This window comes from Mycteria americana, chromosome 9 (assembly GCF_035582795.1).
Source record: "Mycteria americana isolate JAX WOST 10 ecotype Jacksonville Zoo and Gardens chromosome 9, USCA_MyAme_1.0, whole genome shotgun sequence".
NCBI lineage: Eukaryota > Metazoa > Chordata > Aves > Ciconiiformes > Ciconiidae > Mycteria > Mycteria americana.
The window spans coordinates 31,914,451-31,927,822 of record NC_134373.1 but is presented as its reverse complement, the minus strand read 5'-3'; the positions used below and the strand labels follow the sequence as shown (position 1 = coordinate 31,927,822).

Here is a 13,372-nt window from a genome sequence, read left to right as displayed (position 1 = left end):
CCTTGCATTTCTTCCTTAAGAGTCTTCCCTTCTGCAGAATAGCAGCCAGCAGGTCAGAGTTTAGGACGACAGGTCTAACATAGAGACAAAGTTGTGTTACAGAATATAATTGGTAAGTGATACTCTGTTTTTAAGATCCAGTACTCTTTGTCATTTTCAGCTGCAAACTGAATAAAATTTTGTTATTCAAATTGGAAGGGATTACAAATTTCTTGCAAAGCCCAGAAACCTTGAAATTGCAGATGTGACTTACCTGCTGAGCTCCTTTTCCTTGGAATTATGTAATGGTAGAAGGAGTAAATTGAAAATGGTATCTTCTCTGAAAGCTTAAAAACAACTGGAAAAAAGAGAGAAAATAGTATTGGAGAACAACTGTACAAAACTAAAGCTGTGTTTAAGGATGAAATGAGTGATTTTTGGGGGAACCTCTGATTCTGAGAACAGCATAGGACGGTGAAAATATTTGTTCATCCACTATAAAATGGCACGTCTGCTGAGAATCATCCAGGGCTACACTTTTGTAATACAGAAGCCCAATATGGACTTCATTAGCTTTTATTAGGTCAGTGTATTTCACTTAAATGTATGCATTCACCGGCTTATTTAAATGTCTTTTCTGTATTCTTTCATCTCTTTTTAGGTTATTTTTCCTGCAGATTCAAGGATCGTTTCTAGTGGAGGATCATAAAAGCTGTATTTTGTTGGTCTGTCATGTCCCGCAGCTTTTTATTTTTCCATTATGTATATCAGACACAGCATTTATTGTATTACTAATAACTGAACAAATTCTAAGTCATCTTGCTGGATAATGGGCACTGCCTAGAAACACCTCCTTGCATTTTTAGTGCCTTACACTCACAAACTCTTGTCTAAGTATCTACTGCTACCAGTCAACCCCACGGGGGATGTTAGCGCAGGGGAACAGAGAGGCTGAGACTGACAGTGATTTCTTTAATTTGACTTGGTAGCGAGGCTGATTAGAGCTCAGAAGTGCCTGGCTCCTGTTACAGAAATGTCCTAACGACTAGACCATGAAGGCTCTGCCCTGCCTGTGCTGCAGAGGAATTGTGCAGGAGGAACGAGCAGGGAGTGTGCACAAACACACGCGCTCTCTGTGCTGGGGACTTCTCGTGACCACTGGCTGTATCTGCAGGGAGAATTGGTGCTACAGTTTGGCTGGGCTGCCACACAAAACGGGCATCTTCCTGTTCCTCACTAAAATGAAAGCCCAGAGAAATTAGTTAATTCAATTGACATTCCAGGTGGCAGAAAGTAAAACACAGAGGTAGTGAAGATCTGAAGAGACGCAAATGATGAGGCATGCCATGCTCATCCGGGAGCATAGAGGCTCGACCCACGTGCCAGTGTAGGTTATCGAGGTTTGGTTTTCCCATATGCCAGGGGGCGTTTGAGGCCACATCTCCTAGGAGAGGCCCTAACCGAAGAAGACATCCTCATTCTCTTTTGTTAACTCTGTTGCATTTTTTGGTATAAAAGAATCAAACTCCTGAGCAGCAGCTTGAATCCCACTGTCCTGTGTCACAGAGCACGCCATAATCAGCAGGTCAGAGCGGGGTGTTTGCTGTCTCTGCCTCTAATTATTCTAAGTATTTCATCCATAGTGAGCAGCTGCAGCACGAGGTCCTGAGGGCACCCCTGTTCCCAGTCCAAAATAGCCTGTTGTCCAGTTCAGGCTGGATTCAGGCAGAGGAAAAATCAGACCCATATTTTCTCACTTCTCAGGCGGAGGGTCTTAAGAGACTATTTCCTCACTTGCATTCTCACTCTGTTTACTTATACATAGCAGGCATTTGCAGAATACTAAGGAATCAAGGATGCAAATTTCTGTGTACATTTCTGTTCCTTAAAGATGTGCCAGTCTGTTGTGACAGGCCAGTGGTATTTTAGCTGGCAAGAATATGGGCTCCCAGCAAAGATTTAGCTACAGTCATGTAGCAGGCAGTGTAGATGTGGTAGGGATGTTCTTAAATGCTGGACACATATCCTTTTTTATTGTAGCTGCTGACTTAGACTGAGCCCTGTCTGTATTTCTTAATTAAAAACAAACAAACAAAAAACCCACCAAAAAAACCAGTCAAGTATTCCTGTAAGATGCTATCATGAGGCTCAAACTGAAGTGAAAATTTACCTGCTGGGTTTTCTAGCCTCAATGGTCCTTGATTAACCACAACATGTCTGAAGTAACCAGGAGGGGCAGAGGCCAGTCGGATCCTGGGGATGATTTGCTTTTGCCTTTGACTGCTGTTAACTTTTTTTCTGGTTCTGTTTGTAAGGATTCTGGTGACTGACTGTTGTCAGCAGGATTTTTTTTCAGTTGCATAAGGACTGAGAAAACAGTATCTGTCTGACTTCCACAGTGAATGGCTTTCAAGTTAAGCCATGGCTGCAGTTATTGTGCTCTAGCTGTGACACTATAAAGAAAGTTATTAACAGCAATATGTAAATGGGTTTCTATTTTTGTTCCCTGTATTGTTTGCAAAATCTAGGGCAGTTATTCAGTAAGAATCATCTGCTGTTTAGCACTGAGCCTACCAGCATTTGATGCTGTGTGGGCTGCTGCTTTTTTTTTTCCCTTTCTTTCTTTCTTTGCACTGGCTTTTAGAATCCAGCTCCTTTGCAAGTTTGTTTATTGTGGTATATAAGAAATAGAGTAGCTGCGCTAAGCATTTTCAGGCTTCCGGAGAGTGGCTTGGTACTTAAGAATAGAGAATCATCTCTGATATCTGAACTATAGGAGCATTAAAAACAGCTACACAAACATCAAATACCACAGCTGCTATTTGCCTCAGTGTGCGTCTTGCAAATTCCAGTTTGTTCAAAGATCTTTACCGTTTGTGTTGTGTTTGCGTGCTCCGTTTCCTTCTGCTCCCGTCTCCATCGCTCCGGATCTGCCTGACAGCCCTGGGCCCTGTTCACACTGGAAACTTGTACCGTGTCAATTCGTGCAGTTACAGTACAGCCCCCAAGGGAGAGCATGGGTATGTTGTTTTAGAAACACTGTACTACAGTCATGGCTACTCCTATCTGGATGAGCAAATTATTCTAATCCAAGGCATCTGTTTAGAAACCTGAATGCATCTGTGCTAGGGACAGGAGCTGTGTTGCTGTTAACATAGGAGCTGTGTTGCTGTTAACTTGTATACTCTATAAGACATTTCACATAAGACAGTTTGTTCAAACTTCTTCCTGCTCTGCAAGTGAGTTTGGCTTTGGCTTCCCCGAATCCCCTATGGGGAAAGTCCCGACCTGTTTGTCCTGTGACTCATTAGCCACAATTTTATTGCCAGCTGTGTTAGCCTTCAGATGGGCATGTGTCCTCCATGGCACTTTAATTCCATTTCATGCGGCTTTGTGAAAGGCCACCATAATGTTGGGGCACCAGCAAGCTGTGTCTCCAGTTTCACTCCTTGCTTGAAGTAGTGGTTAGTTTTATGGAATATATAACAGATGAATATGCAGAAGTGTTTTGAAGTTGTGACACCTGCTGTTCTGAACTGAACTGAGTTTGTCCTTTCAAACGCCAGGCACTTTATTTCATTTTTTTGTTTTTAATCTTCAAGCCAAAATTGCTGCTGCTGTAGTGGCATAGAAAGTAAGCAGAAATCAGCTAGACTGGTTTTGCATAGATGTAGAAAGATCTGACACAGTAACTTTCCTCTTATTTTTATGGTCTAAGACACATTACCATAATACATATTTTAAGTGCTCTCTAAGGTGGCTTTCTATGCTATAGAAAAGATCTGGTCAGACTCTATTGATTTTATTGGTATTAGTTCAGTGGTAAACTAATAACTGTTTACAGGAACTTCATTTGGAGATGATATTTTGCGAATATTGAGAGTAGCAAGCAAATGGCTTAGTGAAATATCGTAATGCATTAACACAGAAATTAAATTTTCCAATGGAAAATGCAAGAGAAAAGCCATTTCTTTATACGCAGATCTATTATTCTGGTGGTGGCAATTACAGTAATTCTCTTGAAATCAAGTTGAAATTATATGCCTGCTTCATTATGAGAAGAAACCACTGATTGCAAAAATCAGGGGAGATTCAGTGGAAAGTTAAAAAGACTTACATATGCAGTGGGCAGACCTGCCTCGCCACTCTCCCTGCTCCAGCATCTCAGGAGTAGGTTTTGTGCGGATGTTCCCTGGATTCATGAGGCCAGGATTCACATTCCTGCTTTGCCATGGTTTTCCCACATGACCTTGAGCCCCTTTATATATTTCCTTTATATACCATGCTGCTGTCTCTGCAAAATAGCTTGGTGTTGCTTGTCTAGCACCAATGACATTTCAGCAATTGCTTATTGCCAGTTTGAAGACTTCATATGCTTAAGAAGCTAGAGATGCAGTGGTCCATTTTATTTTATAAAAAAAGAAATTTGAGACACAGCCAGCTAAGTAACTGATCACAGAGTCGAATGATGGGCTGTCAAAGATTAGACTCAAGGTGTCTTGATAGCTAGTATCTTGACCAGCATAATGAAACTAAAGTTGTGTAAATATTTTCTGATATTTCAGTATATAATCTGAATGCCATAAAGTAGATTTAACACTGCTTAATATCTATGAAATAATGGAGATATGCAAAATATTTGGAATATGAGGTAGGTTAGGGACTAAACAGGTGCTTAGAATTTAATATTCCCTCTTCAAGGATGATCTTTGCATAGAAATACTCATTTAGTGAGCTCACCTATACTGTCTTCTAAAGGGGGGGGGGGTGTTTTTACTGCTGATATTGATTGTACAGAATTTCATTATATTTGCATTGTTTCTCCATGGCAGCTGGAGTTTTCTGTGTCACCAAAGGGAACCAAAGATACGTGTCAGCTCAAGTGCCATTGATCAATTGCGATGTGATGGTAGATCACATCTTAAAAAGGAAAGAAAACCCTTAATGATAAATTGTAGCCCTTGTAAAGTTGGGAGAACTTTACTCGTGACTTGAGCATATCTATTCATTACTGGTTCTTATCAGGTAAGGAATATTAATGTAGTGTACAATAACCAGATAACTAGTTCAATTTCCTGTGGGATTTTTTCCTTTTCATTTATTTCTGAAATTACGGCCAATCTTCCTTCTCACTGAAAACATCATGTGTTCTATTATTAAATTTATTATCAGGTTTGTTTATTAATTAATAACAAGTTGATCCCTTAGTTAATGAGCTGTACCATTTTCTTTGGCCAGCCATTTTACCTTTTAGAATAGCTAACAAAGCATTACGTCTTCGTTTTAAAGTTCTTCTCCACTGATGTTGCATTGGTGTTTCTCAGAAAAGTGGTCATTATGAAGTGTGCACAGTTAAGTTTCTCTATATGCTTTGGGTCCATTTCTCTTTACAGTTTCATCAGTGTCATTTTAAAAACACAACTGCTCGATTACATTAAAAAGTATAGAAATGAGGAGGCAGCGAGTCAACTCATGTTGACTGTTCCAAAAAGGGCAGTAAGACTCACGTTCCTATTCTTCAGCAGTTTTCCCAGCAAATGGCCACTTTATTATTATTGATCTAGTAAGCTCCCAAACACAAATGGTATTTGTGTATACAGACCATCTTGTCCAGTCTCAGCTTATCCATGAAACAGTCTGCATATTTTGGTACCTACTCTCCTTGGGAAAATGAGATAACTGTAGGAAAGGCATAGTTGCTCCTTAAGGTTTTAAATTATGACATTTATATACTAATGTAATGTTTTCATTATGTAGTGACTTTCCAGAGGGAAAACCCTGACTTACCAAAATTGCAGAGTAAATAAATCACAAAAGGACAGGACACTGGGGAAGCTAGTGGAGAGAGTGAGGAAGAAGTAAGGTAAGGTTGAAATGAGCGCTGCATGCAGAATTACTGCAGCTTTTTGGGCAGGGAGTACAAAAGCATCGTTGTTTGACTGAATATCCATGATACCTGGGAAGAACAGACAATGCAATTTGCACAGCTATGAAGAGCTCATTCTTTCACCATCAAAGAAAAAGACCTGAGCAATATATAACAGAAAGCATCCCAAATTTGGTTAGATGCAACTTACTCGATCTCTATCCCATGTGCCTGACCTGGGGTATACATGTGAAACTGTTGACTGTCTGTGCCAAAATTTATTACTCTGTTGCTTTCTCTGACAACTGATTGATTGCTGGCACACAGCCTCTATGCAACACGTTGTCTTTTGTTTTAATACTTAAGTTTTTAGTTGTTTGTCTTTCCTATTGCACTGCTTCTATGGCTTCAGTCACTTTTACAAGCCATTCTCTCGAAGGAGGACAGGGAGGAGTAGCGCCAGACTCCTACAGCTGTGGTGGTAATGGATAGTCCCTTCTTGCAGAGTTCTCTTAGCTCTGTCTTCCTTCTTGTTGGTTTTTGGCAGGCTTTTGACATCAGATATTGCTCTAATGCCAGAAAACAGACTGCAAGAATGCTCACAGCAAAAAGCATGCCTGAAGTTTGAAAACCAGAAAATAACATGGCTTTCCCTTTTTGTTTTATATGCAGTTCTGGTTTTCAGGCTGTCTGGTGGGACAAATGAATCTGAGATTTATTTTGGTGTGGGCTAGATCCAGCTCCAGTTTGGACAGACCTGCCAGCTCTTCTGCACTGGTCAGGCAGACCCGGGTGAGTCTGGGCTTGCTCGGAGCCAAAGCAAAGACACATGGTCAGGGTCAGCAGTATGCACGTTTCCTTTGCGCCTTTCTGCAAAAGGCCATGTATATCATTCAGCTTTGCCTTCCTAAACTTCCTGGGAGTTGGAATGGATTTGGCATCTTTCTCACTTACATGGTTTTCCCCCTGACCGGAGTGACTGGAAAATTTTCACATTCCCATAAGTCCCTTCTTAGATACATGAAAAAGGTCCGCAGTCCCTCCTTCTTAATAACCCAAAATCTCATTTAGGCCACTTGGATTTCTTTTTATGTTTGACAGACAGCGGCATCTAATTTGGCTTGTGATAATGGAGTAATAAAATTCCTTCCACTCATCTCAGACATCTATAACATGCTCCACCTATAGTTTGGCTGGTAGCCACTGCATATCTATCTATATTTGTTTTGTCTTCCCCAAATAGTTTTTCTTCCCAAAAGGCTATTTATTACTCCTGTTTCCAGTGAAGAATCAACCTGGTTAAATATAGCCTGCTGAAATGGGAAAATCTTTTCACTCAAGATGTTTAGAGGGAAACGGTAGCAAGTTTTTCATGTTTAAAATAAAAAATGAGTACTGATGCTGCTTAGCAATAACAAAGTTCCAATAACTGGGGTTGCTACTCACGCTTGTAAACTGCAAACCTAGAAAGGTCATGGAAAAACTTTTCTCTGTATGACTGGTGCAGTCTTCCCCTTCTGGTTGGTGATCTCAGGATCTTAATTTCTTCTAATTTCCTGCATTGACAGTGAAGGACAGACCACAGGCATCGAGGTGAGGAGCACTGACCATGATGGAAAGTATGGTGCCATTTTTCTCAGCAGCTCTTGAGTGCCGACAGGTTCAGACACTCTCAGCGGGGCATTCCGAGGAGCACATTGCTAACGCAGACAGAGCTGCAACTGCAAGTGCTGAGAGTTTGTGCTGGAGATGTGCATCTCCCAGCTGAGTCCCCCAGGCAGTTCTAACCTCCAGTTACACTCATTTGAAAGCAAACATGGGAAAATCAAGTAAAGGCAGGGTTCTGCAGTTTATATCTCTGCAATGAGCCTTGCTGTCGTCATGCAGTGGCTCTGTGGATGGCAGTCTGCACGTTGCCACCAGTGTCTCCGAGAGCCATCTGGTCTCCTGCTTCTTTGTCAGTTTTTGCTCTGTCACCGGTTTCAGTTGGTATGGTCTTGCAGAATGAACTTCTTCTCAAATAGGGGATGTGGGTTTGGTTTACATTTTTGGCTACTTTGGAAGAGGGACAGGAGGCTTTCTGCCTTTTACTGTAAAGAGAACTGTGAAAAGGCTCACAGTTTTCTGGGCTTTTGGTTTTGTAGGGATTTTGTGTGTATTTCCTCCTATTTTATGTTATATTCTCTCTCTCTAAAGTATTGCTTTGCTTATCAGAGCATGTGTGTACATATGTGCCTTCTCACCCTCTTGAGCAAGTGGGAGTCAGCATGACTGATCTTAAGATGGAGCATTGTCACGGTGCACGACGGAGTCCCACTTCCCAAGAGGGAGCTGTGCCTGCTGATGTGTCACAGAAGTGCTAGGGCTCATTTGAAACAATAGGTAATTTCCAATAGTAAATAGATCTTCTCTGAAATGACCATATAAGTTTAGGAAAGAGACTGTATCTTTTTATTGTTGGGGTTTTTTTTTCCATGACTGTAGGAACAGAAAATATTTTAGCTTCTGGTCTGTCTGATATCCTGCTGTTCTGGAGAACATTTTTTGTATTGCTAAGGCTAAGTCCTTAGCCTGTTGCATAGACATCCCTAGAGAGAGCAAGGCTGACGTGCTGTTGAGATCTGAGTTAGTCTGGAAGTAGGTTGCAGCCTTTGCTGGACCAGTCACTGGGCTGTCACTCAGCATGGTGATCTGTGTGGGCCACTTCACCTTCCTTAGGTGGGCTTTGCTGCCCTTGCTCACGTTTGTGCTGCTTTACCTAGACATGCTGCCTGACTGCGGTCACTGTGCCACTGCTGTGAACTTGTCCTCAGCTTGTTTTGGTTTGTACTTTTGTTGTTGCTGCTATTAAATTCAGGAGGGAAAGAGCGTTATGAGCTGTTCTCAGTGTTTCTGGAAGCTGAAATCCTTTTTGTGCATAGGGTGGGTAGAAGAGAGAGCACACAGAGGACCTCCTTATCACCCCATCCCCAAGTGGCTACAGCTAGGAAGGAGAGACTGGGTGTATCTTGATGCCATGTCTATTCTGGGAACTTCTAGATGAACTTAACACTAGGTTTATGCCGCTGGAGCTGGAAATAACTTCTGGGCTTACAGTGCTGGTGGGGAACTAGCTTTTAAACAGATGTCCAAGTGCGAAAATTGACTCATTTACCGAACTGCTCAAGAGATGCTTCCACCTTGGAGATACTCAAAAGCCATCTGAACATGGTCTTAGATAACCAGCTCTAGGTGGCCCTGCTTGAGCCAGGGGGGTTGGACAAGATGACCTCCAGAGGTCCCTTCCAACCTCAACTACTCTGTGATTCTGTGAAAGCCTAGTTTGGTGTTAAGGGCTCGACCCAGCCCTTCAGCTGAGAGTTTTGTCATCTTCATCCTAATCCATCCTTCTTCTTTCTTCTTCCTTGTTCATAGTATGACTTAATGACATGCAACACCAATAGCAGTGGTGTTGTAAAATAAGTAGCACCCTGAGACACTGTCCTCACCAATTAGCCTAGTGAATTCACTGACAAGGGCAGACTGTGTCTACAGCAAATGGCTTTCTCTTGTTACACGTTTGCTTGTGAATGCAAATTAGTGAGCTTGTATTTAGTGAACAATGATTATTTTGTTATGGTACATTAACTTTTTCTTCTCTTGTAGGTGGCGTTCATTGCAGTAAAATACCATGACTTTGATTCACATGCAGTCAGATGCACTTTGCTGTTTTTATAAGTCATTAAAGCTCACTGAGTCTGGGGTTTTGTTCTGTTTCCCATGCAGTGCCTGTGGTGTTCAGTTTCCAGTAACACATGGTGTTTATATTCATGACTGGCATTACCGTTGTGATGGTGATAGGGTTTGTGTTTCTTGCCTTGCTTGATTTATGTTGTGGCTGGCGTGCATGGCACGCACATGTCTCGAAATAGAACACGACTGTTTTTTTGTTTTTACATTAGAAGCACTGATGATTTAATTTAGCATTTTGAATAATCCTGCATTTGCAGGGAAACCTGGCTGTGTCGTGTCCCTCCTTTGATAACTCTACTAGCATCAGACATTTAAGGCTGCACTTCAAAATCACTCTCTGTAGGTGTGTGTGGTTTTTAAATGTCTCATGTGAGTTTCCTGCTTCCCACCTTGTCCTTAGCTCTTCCTACTCCTTACGTCATTCTTTGCTTTCTGCCAAGATCTCTCCCCTTCCTGCACTCTTGCTAAGAACCTTCTTTGCCATCCAAAAGATCTTGTGATGCTTCTGTCTCAGGGTATGTTAGCAGTGTAGTCACAGCAAGGATCACCTGAATTACAGGAGCTAGTTTTAAATGACCTACAGTGGTAGGACCCAAGGTGCGGTGGGATGGACCTGAGCACAGACTGTGAAAGCAGCCCAAGCTGGACAGGCTTACACTGCTGACCTCTGGGGTGTTACACTGAGCTCCTGCTGGTACCTGAGCTGCCTGTCCGTGTGTATCTTAACTATTGTGTGAATGCATTACAGACCAAAAAATAGGAAAGCTAAGCTCAGCACTTTGGGAATTTTCTCCTCTTGGCTCTGCATCTTAGCTGCTCCTCTCTCCATGTCACCTCACTCTGCCTTTGCAGCTATGAGAAGCACTCTGCAAAAAGCATCTAGGTATCCTGCTCATGAAGGTCACACGGTCCACAGTGGTGGTGGTGGTTTTGGTAAGGACCAAGCTCAGGCACAGGCTGGCATCCCGATGGCAGCGGCAGCTAGACCTGTGTGCCCAGCCTGTCCTATGCTGCCTGGCAGCCCTGGGCTCTCGGGCTCAGGGATGCTCCAGCCCGTGCATCAGCCTTTCCAGCTCCCCTGCCTGGGTCTTGGGCAAGAGCAGGCAAGTACCAGGCTGCCCCCTAAGCAGAGGGAAGGATGGCAGGATGTGGAAGCTACCCAAACTCCTTTTCATCTTTCTTCCCTGTCAGCATCATGAGCCATGCAGGACAACAAGCACAAAACTGATTTTGCCTTGTACAGCTATGAAATCTTGAGCCAGTCCTTGCTGGAAATAGGAGCTGAAATAGGAGCTTAGGAAAGTATTCACCTCTACCCTATAACAGAATTTGTGGTACTTTTCAACCAAAATTAAACAGAAATAATTTGAAAAAAAAAACTTATAAAATGAATGATAACTTCCCTTCTCTTGTCTGTCTTTCCCAGAAATAAACCATTTTTTTGTCTGTTTTGAGGTCATACCCTGGTTACTGCTGGACAAAAGCCAATCAGATGGTAAATCTGAAGGCAGTGACGGAGTGGAAAATATATTGAGAGCTCTGAAGCCATTACAACATTTTAATTACATGCTAAACTGGTTTTTCCACAAAGCAGTAGCCCTCCAGATGAAGAGACCCAGGGCTGATAATAGTTGCCGATACCCAGGCTGCAGATTGTGTGGTCAATCCCTTTCAGTCAGCTTCAGCTAATAGTACTTCTAAACCACTGCCTTACTTCTCTCACAATATTTTATAGCTATAATAATTGTTTCATGTGTCCTTTTGTTGACCACTGTCATTTACCCCACATTTTGGCACAAGGAAGGCCTATTACTGGCATTGTGATCCCACCAGCAAGGAAATGCCTTGCCCTCTGAAGACTGACAAATAGTTGGCTTGAGTTGTGCCCTTCATCACAATCATCCATCACCATTGTCCTTTAATAAAATCTTTTCATTGCTAATGGTAGTCTGACATGAAAGACTGAAATGTGGAGTGAGGACCTAAGGGTAGTGGGGAAGCTGTGTAGTTAAAGTCTGAGACTCCTAGTCTGGATAAGATGCACTGGCAGGACTGGGAGATGCTCCTGCAACCTCACTGCGTGCGTGTTGTGTGTGTAAGGCGATATAGTGGGCTTCATTTTTAAAGAAAAGGTCTGAGGATCATGTGCTGTTCCCTGATGGCTATTGTAAGAGAAATCTACTTTCTTCCTGGTTGCTTCTGGGCCATTGGGTATTTTACAGAAGGCTGAATTTTACAGAAGGCTGAATTTAAGGATTACTGGGGCTAATAACGAAAGGAACAGAAGTGGCATGGCATGCCACCATGTACATTGGTCTCCATTCCTCCCTTGTGGGTCATTTGCAGGGTTGGGGGCAATAAACCTGGTTGTTGTCTCTGCTGCTGGAGCTGCAGTGCTAGCAGGAGCATGTGGAGGGAACAGATTAGGCAGGAGGAGTAAAATGTGATTTAGCGGCTTTCAGAGCTCTCTGTTGAGAGCAGAGGACAGAGAGGCTTCAGGCTGGGTTCCTGTTTGCAAGGGCTGTTTTCTGTGACGGTCATGTGCTGTTCTTTCTCCAGTCTCCTGCACAAATGTGTCTTTCCCCTCTCTGTCTTCAGTTCCTAGATCACTGCTCTGTCCTCTGCCATATCCCCTGTGGTCCTTTCCATACCCTGATGAGGTTTTCCATTCCCTGCAGCCCATGTGTCCCAGGCAGTGTCTTCTCATAGCTCAGTGGCATAGCTATTTGGCTGCAGAGCAGGTCACACAGCTGTCTCAAGCTTGTAATGGAATATGCTCAGGTGCTGCAAGAGGTGCATATGTTACTTGGTTAGCTGAAATGGAAGAGGGGCAAAGGGATGGACTGTGCAGGTAGATGCCTTCATGTTAATCACAAAGTGTGCAAAAACTGAGTCGTGCAAAGGACTTAACATGTAACCAATTCTGAGTAGGTTTTCATAGTAAGAGGAAAAGGCATGTGCCAGGTGAAGCTCTTCCCCTTATTGCCAAGCGTCATGTTCAAGAGTGAGAAGAGACTTGAAGCATCTAAAAAAATACTTGTAATTCATTCCTTTACTTTAGATAGAACTAACCTTTTTCCTTGACTTCCCTCTCCAAAATTATCAAACTGGCTTTGTTGAAATTGTTCCATGCATCCCTCTTTCCTCAAACAAAACACTCATTCTGAGAGGCATCTCATGTAGAAAATGTTGGCTTCCTAACAGGAGCATCAGACAATGCTAACTTCCCAATATTGCTACTGGCTCATGTGCAGAATGCCCTTCTGATTCCCATCACGCAACCTTTCCAGGTTTTATTCTCATAATAAACCCTCTTGTAGTGCTTATAATTGTAGTTTTCTAGAACTCGGCCAGAGAGCTGCATATGGAGCTGCAACCGTGCTGTCCTTGGAAATGCAAGACAAGGATCAAGATGAAGGAGATAGCTGCTGAATTTGAACAAAGAGCAATTTGCTGGTCACCTGTAGAAGGTTACAAGTTTGAGAAAATGTTGTAATCAAGTAGTTTCAATTTGAAAAGGCATAAATCTGTGTGTAGGTTGGCTCCATAGGTCTCTGCTGATTACTTCATTTGCCTGGTTGAAAATATTGCTGCAATTTAACTTCTAGGAACGTCTGATCCATTTATCTGGCATGATAGTAATGGGGAATGGAGGGGGCAACCTTCAGTCATTTATCCGTGTTTATTAGGACACTATGCTAGCACTAATTTTCTGAATCAGGCATGAGGAGAAGGCTCAGAGCATCTCTGTGTAGTATTTTCAGATATACCCATTGCTATCTGAACGTCAGAGCA

General features: G+C 42.5%; 1 protein-coding gene and 1 long non-coding RNA gene across 2 annotated transcripts in view; both read left to right on the top strand.

The window, feature by feature from the left end:
- Positions 1 to 13,372, top strand: part of ADCY5 (adenylate cyclase 5) — a 222,750-nt gene that overhangs the window by 147,106 nt on the left and 62,272 nt on the right. The gene's annotated exons all lie outside the window — the stretch shown is intronic.
- LOC142414636 (uncharacterized) lies at positions 1,975 to 6,473 on the top strand. Its single transcript, XR_012777142.1, has 3 exons — positions 1,975 to 3,006; positions 4,818 to 5,004; positions 5,737 to 6,473. It is a non-coding gene; the product is annotated as an uncharacterized LOC142414636 (long non-coding RNA).